At 41.0% G+C, this 16182-nt stretch overlaps 1 long non-coding RNA gene across 1 annotated transcript in view; it reads left to right on the top strand.

Moving 5' to 3' along the window:
* The window catches only part of LOC108800771, a 22979-nt gene extending 17961 nt beyond the window's left edge, over nucleotides 1-5018 (top strand). Inside the window, exon 2 of the long non-coding RNA XR_001942120.1 lies at nucleotides 4929-5018. This is a non-coding gene — a long non-coding RNA (uncharacterized LOC108800771). The remainder of the gene's footprint in view (nucleotides 1-4928) is intronic.
* Nucleotides 5019-16182: the final 11164 nt, after the last annotated feature.

Here is a 16182-nt window from a genome sequence, read left to right as displayed (position 1 = left end):
GGGGGGTCTTTAAGTACTGTATCAATTTCTTCTATGGATGATGAGTCCCAGGGTGCACTGAAGCGCACTGGTTCTCCAGGAAGAGAGAGTAGTCAGGCTAAGAAGCGGCTGCCTCAATTACCCTAATGGCAGTTCCCACTCCGTTACAAGTGGCAACCATTAATGTTGCTAGCTTAAGATCAGTGAGCGCTCGTCACATGGCCTTATTTTTGCTCAGCGAGTTTGATGCTGACATTTTGTTTTTGCAAGAGACCCATCTGAGTAGTTTGGCCGATATACATCTGGCAAAGAAGGAGTGGAGATGCGGTCCCTCCTTTTGGTCTCTTGCGGCCGAGCCTTACAGCGGGGTTGCAGTCCTTTTTTCTGGTACGGTAACGTGCCGACGGGTAATTGAGGTAGAGATTGGGAGATGCATGGTCTTGGACGTCTCTGTGAGGGGGCAGGACCTGCGCCTGATTAACATCTATGGTCCCCAGACGAAATGGGACAGGAAATGCCTCTTTACAAAGATTAAGCCTTAAAGTGTTCCCAGTCCCTATCCCGGGATATCGTTTTAGGATACTGCAACGTCAACTGTTTCAATTCATTTGGCCCCATGGCCGTCCCCGTATATCACGACAAATACTTTACTCGCTCAAACTCAAGGGTGGCCTGGGGGTCCCACATATTTCTAACTATTACATGGCAGCACAACTTGCTCCACTGACTAGGTACCCTACTACCCTCGACCCTCCGCTCTGGGTATCGCTGGAAGCTGTTGACTGCTCCCCGCTCGCTGTGAACAACCTCTTGTGGCTTCTTCCTAAAGACAGGGTGCATCTGACTAACCCCATTACAGCTCACTCCATGCGCCTATGGGATGCCCATAAATACTCGGCACATCTACTGTCCCCCCACCGCCCGCTGCTGTTCCTAGGGAATCCCTCCTTCCCCCCTGGCTGCGACTCCCCTGCTGCGTTCCAACAGTGGATGTCGAGCGGCATAACATGTATCTCTAAATTATACACGTCCGCTGTTCCCAAGACATTCCAACAATTGCGACCTCCCGGCGACGGAACGTTTCTGTTACCTCGAAGTCAAACATTTCTTGTCCTCCCAAGTCCCCGTATTCCCTACTTTTACCTTTTTTGAAAGGGCCTGCCATGAGGACCCATACACCCCTGGCTTGATCTCTTCCATATATGACTGCCTACTATCAAGTTTCACCACTCACCAACATGTCTATATGTCTGCATGGGAGCGAGATCTCGGTTGCCCCATTGACGAAGCCAGCTGGCAATCCATCTGGGAAACAACCAAATCCAGCTCTCAGAGGGTGCAAGCGTTGGAAATCAATTATAAATTGCTCTACCGCTGGTATCTTGTGCCTGAGCGCCTGCACACATTTGCTCCAGGACAAACGGGAGAGTGCTTCCGGGATTGCGGAGAAGTGGGATCCTATATCCACATATGGTGGTCTTGCCCGATGGTACAGGCCTTCTGGACCCGCGTGTTGGATTTTGTATCCAACCTGCTGGATACAACACTGCCGTCAGACCCGAAGGTGATTTTACTTAACCTTGTTAAAATCTGTCCCGTACTCAACACAGGTTCCTGGTGCATGGTGTCACGGCAGTAAGTCTTCTCTTCTTCATCCTTCTTGGTCTCTTAACCCTTTCCTGCTCTCTTCTCCTCTCTCTCTTTTACTGTTTCCTTACAGTTGCCACCCCTTGGGCTTAATTTACATTTGTTTTGTAGATGTTCTTTATGTCAGCCATCAATGTGTGGGATCGTCACGGAAACAACGAATTTACAGGGAGTTGCCCCCTTCCATAGGGCATGTTGCCCTACTATGTGACGATCCACATCATCTGTATGTCATCACTTGCACATTACATCTATGTGCTATACTACCCATGCGCTAGTGATATTTTATGTAACACTACCATACTGCTTGCTATGCTCTTTTGTTGATACTCCTCCATAAGTGTTTTATGCTGTAAAACAATAAAAACTTTTGATTTAAAAAAACAAAACACTGCTTTGTTGTGACAGCTGGTGTGAGGGGGGAGGAGCGGTCTGATGCCCCTGCGTGTGAGGCTGCTGGGTCCTGGTGCTGGAGAGTTCTGAGGTGAGCATATCACACAAAGGCAGCAAAAAGGTCCAAAAGTATGAGTATAGAGTAGTGGCCATTGATTTGAGCAGTTAGTAGATCATTAGTAAGTTTTAGAAGGGCAGTTTCTGTGGATTGTTGCGGACAAAAGCCTGGATTGAATCAGGTCAAGGAGGTTGTTAACGATAAGGTGGTGACTCAGGCTGTTGTAGACCAGCCATTCAAGAAGTTTGAAGATAAATGGGAGCAATGAGATGGGTCTTAAATGCCAAAATTATAACCAAGACTTGGCAGGTAACCATTAGCTCAAAATCCACAATATAATAAAAAAGTACTTATTTAATAGTTCAGCTGATGATAACATAGCCTATTATTTACTAAGCAGGATTAACATAATATATTTAAACTATCAGTCCAATCACAATAAAGTTACTACCAACTATATGCAACAGTGTATTATGTTTACCAGTCCCTTTTACTCGCACTTACATTTTGGAGGCTCCCTTATAGGTGTGAGAGGTCAGTTTCTTAGGTGCAGTCTCTTTAACTTTCAGGCTGTAGTTCCAGCACATTCAATCCAGCAGGTGTCCTGTTAGTCCAGCAGCTGCAGTCAACTCAACAGCTGTCTACCTTCTCTCTGATGTGATCCCTCGCTGCTGGAATGTTCTTTCCCTGTGTTGCCGCCTCTCAGCACAATGAATACAGCTGTGTCCTGGTATCTGGTGTTACAGTCACTCCTTTTTTGTCTGCTCATTTTCTCTCTTTTTCCCTTCTCTGCCTGCAATCTCTGGCCTCCTGCAGCTCTCCTGCCCAAATGTCATAAGCATCTAACTCTTTATTCTTGAGTGTGCTGTGTATAAAGAGGTCCCATAATGATTTTGGCCTTCTATATAATAGTATAGCATAATAATTGTTTAAAACAACTATGTCTCCCTCAGGCTGTGGCAGGCTCTTTGATGGTAAGTCTTCTGAATAGTCTTTTAATAAACTGCCCAGCTTTCATAATCATTATTCCCACATCCAAGAGTGAGACAGGTCTATTGTCACTACTGAACATGAACTGCCACCTCATTTGATTTTGTCCCAGGTAATTAAGTCATTAACTGCTGACTCATCTACAGTATCAGGACACAATTCTCAACATATACAGTACATCAATGTATTTTCATTACCAAAAACCTGAAGTGTACATTAATCCAAATACAAATTGGCATTGCGTCGCACCCCCTCCTAACATTACAAAAAAGGACAAGCAAGTAGAAATGTTAACCCTTAAAAAACAAAGAAACTCTGACCCTAGTTAAAGCAATTTAAACTGCAAGAAGTATTTTTTTAGCATATGCTATGAAAGATGGAAATGAAAGGCTATGAAAGATGGAATGTGTAACAAATATAAAACAGGCGTTATCCTAATTTGGCTGTGAAAAGTGGAAATACACATTAATGCTACACGCATTACAGTGGGACACAACATACATTAGTGCAATACTGTGTGAATGGGCCCTGAAAGCAGAAAAAAAGTGGAGTTATGTTTCTATTTAAACATCTCTCCTTTATAAACCCCGTTTTAAATACTTAATTAGCCATCAATAATTTCATCCTCTTTCTGCTTATCTAACCTTTTTTTTCTTTCTTCTATTACTTTTTTTTTTTTTATATACTTCCTCAATTTTGTTTGTTACTTTTTGTAGTGTGAAAAACACATACACAAAATGTAAATAAAGCCTTTATTTTCTTTCAAACTAACGTTGCCAGGCTTTGAGCTAGAAACATTATTTTGGTGTCCAAATAAACAAAACGCATTGCAAAATTTATTGGGGATCTTTATATCTACAGTATTACTTGTTATTTTTACATGATTTTGCCCATGATTACTTTTTTGCCTTTTAAAATGTTGAAAATGAGATACATTTTTAACGAAAATACTGCCAAAAGAACGCCCTAATTATCCCCCCCCCAAAAAAAATGCCCCACTTCGGTGTAGTATGTAGTAAGTAGTAGTGAATTAATAAGCCTATAACTAAAAAGTGTAAATGGCTCTAGAGCCAAACTGATAAAGTAAGCCCACAGAGTATTGTTTTTTTTCTGGAATTGCTGTGTGGTTATGAAATCTGGCCAGTTTAAATGAAGACAGTATACTGAATTTTTTACATGCAGTAAAAATGTCACATGCAGTTTAACATAATAGTTTTTCCCATGGTGTTTGATTTAACAGAACATGAAAGAGAAGCTACACTCTTGATATTTCATAAAGATGTGACAGTAACTACATGTTGTATTGAACTGTTTATGCTGTAGTACAAAACAGAGGATTCCACTCTGATCACCTCTGGAGTGTGACACAACACTGTGTCGCAACCTGGAAGTGCACAGAACCACATCAGCATCCCTTGAGCAATGAAAATGTAATTTCATGTGAGTAATGATTGAGGTCTTCAAATATTTGTTTGTGACCAGAACTTCTTTTTTTCAACCATATACTAAAAACAACTGGTGACATTGCATGGACTGCTACGTTTCTGGAAATTACTTACTTTATGTTTATGTAGAAAACAGTTTATTTTTCCAATTTCAAATTGTCACTATTTATAAGTTTTTTTTTCACAAAAGACACACAAAAGTTTTGAATTTAAAGCAATTGGAAAATTTTGTGAATCATGTGTGAAAGTTGTGTGAATCTTTGATGACAAATGTAGAGATAGTGTTTTGTTATTTAAAAAGAAATAGTTTTCAGCATTTTCCATGGAATAACATAAAAAGAGAAATGTCTGTTAAAATATGTTACCAAAATATACCCTTGTATGTAAACAAACAGATGGTTCTTTCTCTCTTCCAGATCACTGAGAAATCTGCTTGATTCTGAGATGGAACATTCTTCCATACTCAGGCTAGAAATTGATAACCTGAGAAGGAAAGTGGCAGAACAGGAGGAGCGACAAGCAGCAAAAATCCAAGCCCTGGCAAGGTAGGTTACTTCTGTCACAAAACAGTTCCAGCACATTTCAAGAGTCTTTCTTGAAATGTGTCTCTGACTAAACTGCTTAAGTTTCAACCACTAAATTGCAAAAAATATTTTTTATCATTGTTATCTTGGTATTAGGCCTAAATTTTACTCCGTTTTCTTGACATTTTTTCTTTGTGGAATCGCAAGAGGTGAAACTGTGTTATGCATTTTACATTTGTTTTACTCATTATTGTACTTTTGGAATTTTTTATTTGGCTAATTATTTGTTATTTTCTATTTAGCTTCACTAAAAGCACGTAGATTTGGTACATGCCTTTAAGACGCACGTAATATGTAATGGGATCACCAATTTCTGTTTTTCCAAGATCACCTACCAACTGTAATTTTCACACTGCTAGTTTGAGAAAAAAAAATGAAAGAAGCTGACTGGTTGTCATTGGCAACATGGGCGGACATTTATCAAAACTGGGGCAGACAAAATCTGGAGCAGCTGTGCATGGCAATCAATCAGCTTCTCTCTTTCATTTTAAAATCTTAACCGCACAAATTGAAGAGAGAAGCAGATTGGTTGCCATGGGTATCTGCTCCAGATTCTGTCTGCTCCAGTTTTGATAAATTCCACCCATGATGTTTTACATGTAGCATGATGTACATGATGTTTTTTTTCCTAAAGGAACTTGTTATTTAGTATAGTGGACTATCTTAGGGCTGCAACAACTAATCGATTAAATCAATAATTGATTATGAGAATAGTTGGCAACTAGAGAGAGAGAAATAGAAACAGAGAAAGAGAGATTTTTCAAATGCAACCATTCGTTTAGTTGAAAAAATAAGCGGGCAACTAATCGACTATAAAAATAATTGTTAGCTGCAGCCCTAGACTCCACCTATCAGCACATATAGTCTGCTTTCTGTAGCTATATTCACTGCTGTCTCAGGGTAAACATGTATATTTGTAAAAAAAAAAGGGTTTCACAACCTGGGTTGTAGTGGGGCTTTAAAGAGGCGTCAGATGGTAATCGATTTGATATAAATTTTAGGGCTGGTAATGATTAAAAAGTTCCTGTTCGATTAATCGAAATTTTTTAAATCGATTAATCGATTAATTTCGATTAATTATAACGCACATACAGATCCAACTACATTGGCCTATACACATACAGCACAGCAATGAAGTAATAAAATGAACTAGTATCACACTAATCCAGCATGTTATTAATCTCACGTGCCCCACTCAATATGGCCGCCGCTTTAGTGGGGCAACTCAGAATAATAACGTGCTGGATTAGTGTGATCCTAGTTCATTTTATTACTTAATTAATTGCTGTGCTGTATGTGTATAGGTCAATGCCAGGGATCCCAACCTGAAATAAGCAATTTCAGGGAGGTGTCCCTCTGTTTCAGGGGGGTGCCCTCCCCCCCCCATCTGCGGAGGGAGGGTTAGGGGGGGCTGGGAGAGAGCACCCCCCTGAAATGATGGCAGATCGCACAGGAAGCAATAGCTTCTTTGCCATCTGCTGAATTTTTTTACATTTTTTTTTAGTATTCTGCCAGTTGCAGCTGTCAGAATAATAAAAAAAGGCATAAGAATGCATAGCTAGATTCCTATTGGCTATTTCACTTTGCAATAGCCTATAGCAAACTAGCTATTGCACCCGCCCCCTACTGCTTTCAATCACCAGAAGATAGAAAAAAAATCAGGTCCCCCTCTGCTGATTGACAGCAGCAGTGGGTGGGTGCATTAGCTAGCTTGCTATTGGCTATTGCAAAGTGCAATAGCCAATAGGAATCTAGCTATGCAATCGTATGCCTTTTTTTTCTTTTCTGACTGACGGTCAGGCCGCCGCTCCCGATGTCAGAAAAGGAAAAAAAACGATCGCAGGGAAAGGTTTAATCTGCTCGATTGAGCAGATTAAACCTTTCCGGTAAAAAGAGAGAGCAGATTGAACCACTCTCCCGGGCGGCCGGGAGAGTTAGGCTGTGTACTCCATCGGGTAACGAAGGAAAGGGGAGGAGTCCAGTGACGTCACGGACATCAACGTCACCGGATTCCACCCCCCTTCCCTTCGTTAGCCGACAGAGCCACTTGTGAAAGGGGGGAGGAGTCCGGTGACGTCGCGGACATCGACGGAAGACCCGGAAGCCGGTGGAGAGGTGAGTATGACTTTGATCGATCAAAATAATTTTGATCGATCAAAAAAATTAACGATTAATCGGAGGATTAATCGTTAATTTCCGCAGCCCTAATAAATTTATTACAATTAATTAAAAGAAATCTTTTATTATTAGTTTTGCACATTCTTTCAACCTCCCTACAGACTGTAAGTTCCACCTTCTGTATCTTTCCCTTCTACCGAAGAAAAAGTCAGAAATTACATCTTCTCTATCTTCTTTATATCACCTGTTCCACCTTCTTATTTTATTCCCTATTAGAGTGTAAGAGCTTCCATCATCTGTATTTCCCATTATCCTCTATAGACCATAAGCTCTTTTACCGTCTTTATTTCTCCCTTACTCCCTGATTAGATTGTAAGCTCTTTAAGATTTTGTATCCTCTCTGATACCCTAATAGATTGTACATTTTTTCTGCCTTCTGCAGCTTATCTTATAACCTATTAGACTGTAACCTTCTGTATCTTACCTTATATCCTATTAGATTGTAAACTTGTCTGTATCCCTTCTTATACCCTATTAGATTGTAAGCTCTTCCACCATCTACATCCTCCATTATACTAACTAGGTTCTTCTACATGCCACTATCTATCTGCTACACACGTCACATACGTGGTCATGCAATGTGCCACAATCCTAATAACCTTACCACTTTTTCATTTTTGATCAAGCAATATCATCCAACCTGGACTGAAACCAGTTGGCAGGTACCTACACACACAACCAATTAAAAGCAGATCAGTTGAACATTCAGACCAGTAGCCCTTTTTTTAAATTATCCATGTTAAAATTGGGGTTGACAGCCACAGTCAGAGAGTTGTTCAAAGCAGCATTTGGGATCAGTTACATTCTGTATAGAAAAAATTGATCATAAACAGATAGTGCCTCTTCGTTGAAATCTGTGTGTCCCAACTACAAAGTATTTGCAACACACATTCCAAGATTGTAGACTAATATAATCCTACACATTGTGGGTAATAACCACAATGTGTAGGCAACCCAAATGAAGCATGGTGAGTCAGTGCCCAGTACTAAGCATTTGCATACAATACATTGTTGTTGTATATTTCATATTATCATGCACAATTTCTAAGGATATAAATTGATGGCCAGAGAGAGTTAAATTGCATTGGTGACTAGACATAGTATTATAGTATTTACTAGGGATGCACCGATACCAGTTCAGATACCAGTGCCGATACTTGCCATTTCCATAAGAACTACCAGGGTTGCAGCGGTTGCAGCTGGGACCTAGCTCTGGCGCTCCACCACTGTCCTGAAATCATTAGTCAATATTGTTTTAGAAAAACTGTCACATAAAAAACAAAAAAGTATCCGTACTTGTGTCTGTAAGTACTTGGGCAAGTATCAGTACTTGTACTTGCAAAAATGGTATTGGTGCATCACTTTATATATGTTTATAAAAACAAAATCATACATTAAAACAGAGATATACAAATCCCAGGAGCTCCATGTGCTCCTTACAAATGACAGCTGCCTCCAAACTTTAGAATTTTTCTCTAGTCTAGTTTTGGAGCTTGAGAAGAATCTGTACTTGTACTTGTACCGAGTACGGTACTTGGTATCGGTGCATCCCTAGTATTTACATATATTTTTTAAATGCAGTTTGACCTCTCTTTCTTCTTGTAATGTGAAGTATTTAATTCTCAAAGATCCTCAAAAGATCAAAACAAGGACTCCAAAGTTGGCTTTGACTCAGCTTAGAAGCACCTGCTGCTTTTTACATTAGAGGTCTGGCAGGCTAACAAAATGATGGTGCAATAGAACATAGCTGAGATTTCACTGCCTCTGTTGTGAACTTTGAAGACCAATTTTTACTTAATGCCTATAGCTATACAGTTGAATTTTTTAAAGTGCTTTTACTGCTCTTTCAAACTTAGTGAATACTTTAGTGTGTATGTAGAGCCAACCTACAACGTTTAACACTTTAGCAATTTAGAATGCAGTCAAAAATGTGTTGCAGCATATATCATCCAACAGTTCTTTTCCAAATTTGCAGGCAAATATAAGAGGTCCAGACAAGTAAAAGCTTATGGCTCTACTACTATGAACTACTTATTGACTCGTCATTTTGCGTTGCTGTTTCAGCCAGTCTGTTGCATCATGCAGCGAGGTTAAAGAATGTGCCTCCAACACAAATGTGCTAGGCCTTTCTTTCTTAATTGCTTCTTAATCTCTATTAATGACACCATTTAGGCTTTGTTTCTTAGTATCTATTAATGACACCATTTGTTTCTAGAGTTTGACTAAAAAAGTCCAGGGATATAGACTCTATAGTACTCTCTAAATCAAAATTCTAAATTGTACTAGACAGGCAAAGTATTTTGTTTTGTTTTGGTCCTTACTGTTCAAAGGTCATGAAAGTATCAAGGACTGGTTTCTTTTTTTTATTGCAGGCTCTTTTTCCTTTATTTTCACTAAGTGACAACATAGTCATGGCCAAAAATATTGGCACCCGTGCATTTCTGTCAGATAAATGCGCAGAAAATTGTTGCCATTACAAATGTTTAGTCATTCTCATGTTTATTTCTTTTGTCTGTATTGATATGACACAAAAAAGTTCAGAAAAAAAAGCCAAACCTGACATTTCCACGCACAACTCCAAAAATGGACTGGACAAAATTATTGGCACCTTCAGTTAATATTTGGTAGCAGAGCCTTGAAAAAAAATAACTGAAATCAATCGCTTCCTGTAACCATCAATGAGTTTTGAATTTACAGGAATTTTGTAGTACTCTTCTTTCGCCAACTGCTCCAGGTATCCTTTTCCCAACTGCTGTTTTGAGATCTCTCCACAGGTGCTCTATGGGATTCAGATCTGGACTCATTGCTGGCCAGTCCATTACTCTCCAGCGCTTTGTCATAAACCATTTCTGGGTGCTTTTTGATGTGTGCATTGGGTCATTGTCCTTCTGTAAGACCCATGACCTCTGACGGAGACCCAGCTTTCTGACACTGGGCCCTAAATTGCACCCCAGAATTCTTTGGTAGTCTTCAGATTTCATGATGCCATGCACACAGCCAAGACATCAAGTACCTGAAGCAGCAAAGCAACACCAAAACATCAGTGAACCGCCACCATGTTTGACTGTAGGGACTGTATTTATTTCTTTAAAGGCCTCATTTCTGAAAACAGTAGAATGATGGGCTTTACCAAAAAGCTGTAATTTTGTTTCGTCTGTCCACAGCAGGATTTTGGCTTCCTCAGGTAAGTTTTGGCAAACTCCAATCTGGCTTTTTTATGTTTCTGTGTCAGCTCCTGGGTCTCCTACCATAGCGCTCCTTTTAATTCCGATGGTGACTTATAGTGTGTGCGGACACAGTTGTACCCTGTGCCTGATGGGAAGCTTGAATTTATCTGAAAGTTGATCGAGGGTCTTTATCCACTATTCAAACAATCTTTCATTGCAATCTTTAATCAATTGTTCACTTTCATCCATGTCCAGGGAGATTAGCTACAGTGCCATGGGCCGTAAACCTCTTGACAATGTTACACACAGTGGACACAGGAACATTAAGATCTCTGGAGATGGACTTGTAACCTTGAGATTGTCCATGCTTTTACACAATTTTTGTTCTCAAATCCTCAGACAATTCTTTGCTGTTCTTTCTCTTCTCAATGCTCCGTGTGGCACACAGACACAACCGAAAGGTTGAGTAAAATTTTCACCATTTTAACTGGTTGCCGGTGTGATTTCATTATTGTCACCGCCTATTAATTGATACAGGTGAGTTTAATTACAAATTACAGGAGCATCACAAATTTGGAATGTAATTAATTCTTGCAATTTGGAGAAGGTGCCAATAATTTTGACCAGTCCATTTTTGGAGTTTTGCGTGGAATGTGTCAAGTTTGGCTTTTTTTTCTCAACTTTTTTGTGTCATTCCAATACAAACAAAAGAGATAAACATGGGAATGCCTAAACATTTGTAATTGCAACAATTTTATGCCTGAAGTAGTGCATTATCTGACAGAAATGAAGGGGTGCCAATATTTTTGGCCATGACTGTATGTCTTCTCCCCATCTCTATTACGTGGAGTTGGAAAGATTAGTATGCTACAGAAGACGATTGCTTGTACTTTCAGTTCAGCTCCCAGAACATGACAAGCACACTGCATTTCTGGCAATTTACACAGATGTTTTAAATACTTGGCTAAAAAATGTCTAAATAAAGAAAACTAATGCAGCCACCTAATCTAAGGACTGTTAAGCTGCAATATATTACTTTTTTGTTCTTGGGTATCTGTTAGCTAGTCTTTCATAAATTCGGATTCTAACTGATTACATATGCAATTAAATTTTCTGAACACAATACACTATATACAGGTGAAACTCGAATAATTAGAATATCGTGCAAAGTTCATTTATTTCACTAATGCAACTTAAAAGGTGAAACTAATATATGAGATAGACTCATTACATGCAAAGCAAGATAATTCAAGCCGTGATTTGTCATAATTGTGATGATTATGGCTTACAGCTCATGAAAACCCCAAGAACCCCAAATCCACAACCTCAAAAAAGTAGATTATTACATGCAATCAATAAAACAAGGATTGTACATAGAACAATATCGGACGTCTGAAAAGTACAAGCATGCATATGTACTCAGTACTTGGTTTGGGCCCCTTTTGCAGCACTTACTGCAATTACTTTTGCACGATATTCTAATTATTCGAGTTTCACCTGTATACACACAATAGGATAGTGACAAGTCAGCGGTTAATAGCTGCTCACCATATCCAGGAAGAATCGTCTCCAGGTGTTAACTGTGCTGTGAAGTCTCTGAGGTTCCTCTCCTTGGGTGGTCACAAGCTTCCTCTGCGATTTCCCAGGTCTCTGATCTCTGCATTGGGAGATGTCGTTGCGGGTAATCACAATCACTGGTGACTGACGCCACCAATCACTTGCCGCCACTGATATCTGGGACGACAAGTAACTATTGTCCTTGGCAACAGCTGTCACTCTGGTTGCAGTGTCAGTGTCCTGAGGGCGGCAGGGGCTGCAGCCTAGCTCCTGCACATCCTCTCTGCCAGTCCACGTGGTTAGGAATGTCCCTTTTCCTCTTAGCATGCCAAGATTCCCCAAAGAGATTAAAAAAACTTGATTCCTCCTTACTAGGAATCATGGGAGCTGTAGTCTGGTGCAGAATTAGATTAAATTGTCTTTCACAGGATCAGGACTACAACTCCCACAAGTCTGTGTGCTCCCATAAACACTTTAGTACTGCTGAAAGCTTAGCCAATCAAGTCTCGGTAACAGCAAACAGTCTTAAAAAGGCAGCAGATATAACCCCGCTACACTCTCCCCCCACTTAACTCTTTGGGTCCTTCCAAAGGATACAAAGGATAAACAAATATCACACACAATTTACAAAAAATTATATACCTTTACTTCCAGAAGTTAAACTCAGTTTGTGACACCTTCTAACATATGAGGAAGGTAGGGGGAACTTCCATCAAGGTGCGCAAGTGGCCTGCATAGAGTCTGAGCTTTTTGATGCTTTAACAGATGACATGGAAACTTTAGGTGATCTATGTACAGTAGTTACAGCTTCTTCTGTACTATGACCGGGTGAATCATAAATTAGTCTCTTGGGCAGTTGTATCTGTCGCTTACATTCTCATTCTTAGAGCCCAGATGGGCCTTCTTCTGGAGACTCATTTTATGAATGAAGGGATGATTGCAGGACTTCCTTGAGTAGATGTTTCCTCTGATATTGTTATCTCTGGCACTTGAGACTCCAACTCTAAAGGTGCATGAATATCATCTGCCTCTGGAATCTCATAGGACTGAGGTACAAATTCAGGGGCACCAGTTCCCAAGACTCCTGAATATGGCTCAGGGATAGGAGTCGCTGTGACAGAATCGGTTGACTCAGAGGGCCACATCCACTTTATGTAGATATCCTCCTCATCACTGTTATCTTCCCTTTCTCACCACTGAAGAATGTTGCTGTGACCTCATGACTGGTGTTCGACTTGAGGTGAATGGGATGGGTGAAGAAGATTTGTCTCTAATTGGTACACAAACAGGTTAATTTGGAGGTAGGAGATTGTTCCGATGCCAATTCTTCAGTGGCCCGGTCTTTCCTGTTGTCGATTCTGGTACACTGGGAGACTAGGTACCGTATATACTCGAGTATAAGCCGTCCCGAATATAAGCCGAGGTACCTAATTTTACCACAAAAAACTGGGAAAAAGTATTGACTCGAATATAAGCCGAGGGTGGGAAATGAGGCAGCTACTGGTTTTTTTTCATTTCCTGTGGTTCTTAGTAAAATAGTTTTGTCTCCCAAACTTGCCACAGTTCTGTTGCTTGGAAGATCAAAGGTCATAGGCGTTTCATCCATATTCCCAATATCTCCCAGGTCATAGTTATGGATCCTTCTTTGTTTTATGATGAATGAATGGAATGACATCACTTTTTTATCAAGGTCTTTTGGCAACTTCTGTGAAATCCTAGAGCCCCAAGGCCCTGGTGCGTCCGCACCGCCTGCACCGGCGGTAGTTCCGCCACTGCGCTGACTCGAGTATTAGCCGAGGGGGGCACTTTTCAGCCAAAAAAATGGTCTGAAAAACTCGGCTTATACTCGAGTATATACGGTAATTGTTTGCTACCAATATAGATCTGAGAACCCCATCTATCATCTAGTTTGTGTTTTGCAGAAGCACCCACGTTTCTCAGAAAATCTCAATCACCTGGCTGTAGGTCCTGTACTTGAACTCTCAGGTCTTATTTTTATTTGTTTTTTGTTCTCTACTCTCGGATGTCAAACAGGCCTTCTCATACGAAGAATCCAGGTTCCTCCTGAGTTTATCCACATAGCCTCAGTGAGTAGAAATAGATGTCTGGTCAAGGGAGAGACCAAAGGCTACATCTACTGGTAATCAGGCTTCTCTTCTGAACATGAAATGGTACAGTGAGTACCCCGTAGCATCATTCTATGTGCTATTGTAAGAATGAGGAGAGTACGAAAAAACATCTTGGGTTGTGCATCACCTTGAGGGTGATGGGGAGAAATTCTAGTCTTCTGAATGCCCAGTAGATCTAAGAGTTATTTGAAGAGTCGACTCAAAGTCCCTGCCTTGATCTAAATGGATCCTCTGAGGTAGCCCGTAGTGAACAAATAACTTTTCTACCAGGACTTTGGCTACAGTAGAAGCACGTTGGTCTTTTGTTGGGAGAGCCTGAGCATAGGTAAAGTGGTCTGCCACCACCAAGATATTTCCCTGTCCACTAGTGTCAGGCTCTAAGCACAGAAAGTCAATGCACACCAAGTCCATGGGTCCTTGACTTTGGAGATGGCTCATTGGAGCAGTTCATGAGGGCAAAGTCTTCCTCTGGATACAATGTAGACAGGAATGATAGTAGCTTTCAACTTCAGCTCTCATATACGGCCAATAGAATCTATCTTGAACCCGTTTAAAAGTTATCTCTGATCCTAAGACCCCTGGCAGGAACAACTGCAGTTTGTCTTTTAGGTCATCCGAGGGGCCCCTACGGTAGACCACCCCATCTAGCAGCTGCAACCGTTCCCACTCTTTGTAGACCAAGTGAGGCTCTTTTGGTGAATCAGTTAGCAGGAGCCTTCTTTGACCAGTTTTCATTACTCTTAGGGTTAACCCAATCAAGGGACCCTCAGCCTGATCCACTCTCAGGTCTTTCTTCGTGAAAATTTGGCAAACCGTCATTCCTCATCTGAGTAGGGTTGCAGTACAGTATAGAAACACCTACAGCCATGTCTCCAATGGCTTCTGCTCCAATCGATCCCTTGGCTCTGTGTTCTACCCCTTGGCATATGGCTTGTACTCCATCTGGGGTAAGATGAGTCCACTCTGTTTCTCGGGTCTCTGTGCTATACGGTCTTCTGGGGAAGGCATCAGCATCTCTGTTACCAACTCCTGGCCGATATTTGAGGAAGCGGAAATGACATGTTCCAGGTACATGACTGAAAATAGGCAGATTTGACATTTCTCCAAGGAAAGCTTCAATCCTTCCTCATGGAGCTGCTTAAAGACCTTTTTCAGCCACTGCTCATGTTCTTACAATGTCCTTCCGAAGACTATTAGATCATCTAGAGACACTAGTATCTCAGTCATGTTCATGTCTCCCACTGTCTATTTCCACTAGTCATTGGAAAGTTGCAGGAGCTCCGCTGAGGCCTTGGGGCATTCTGTTAAACTCAAAGAACCCCAGCGGACAGATGAAAGCAGTCTTCTCCTTATCTTCAAGATGCATGGGTATTTGTTGATAGCCACTTAGCAGGTCCAATACACTGAACCACTTGGCTCCTGACAGGCACTGTAGAGCATCCTCTGTTCTGGGAGCGGCGTACTGGCCGGGAATGGTTCTCCTGTTGAGTGTACAATAGTCTATACATAAGCAAATAGAACCCTTCATCTTTCGAACCAGCATGATAGGGGAGGCATAAAGACTTCTGGATTCTTGTATTATTCTGGTCCTTTTCTTTTTTTATAAATTCTTTATTTTATTTTAACAAATTTTCAAGGGAAAAAGAAATAGTACAAAACGGTATACAGATTACATTATTTGCATGTAGATACCAACAAAATCATTTCAGTGTTTTTCATTCCTCCATGCGGTAGATATCATTAATACGGTCTAATACCTGTCGGATGGACGGTGGTTCAGGTTTTTTCCAGATGGCCGGAATACATGCCCTTGCTGCGTTAACTATATGTCTAGTAAGAGATCGGGAATATGCACGCAAGGGGATGCTGTTGTGGTGTAGGAGAAAGAAGGCTGGGTCTCGTGGAACCGAGAAGTCAGAACATTTTTGAGTGAGGGCGTGGACCTTATCCCAGAACTGCAGGAGATACGGGCAGGACCAGAATATATGTAACATGCCTGCCGAGGACTGTTGGCACCTCCAGCACTGGTCCGGTGAATCCGGAAACAGTGAGTGG

The sequence above is a fragment of the Nanorana parkeri genome, unplaced genomic scaffold, assembly GCF_000935625.1.
Source record: "Nanorana parkeri isolate BGI_ZX_2015 unplaced genomic scaffold, ASM93562v1 scaffold2129, whole genome shotgun sequence".
Lineage (NCBI taxonomy): Eukaryota > Metazoa > Chordata > Amphibia > Anura > Dicroglossidae > Nanorana > Nanorana parkeri.
Note: the sequence above shows the minus strand (reverse complement) of the source record. Positions and strands in the feature narration are given on the sequence as shown.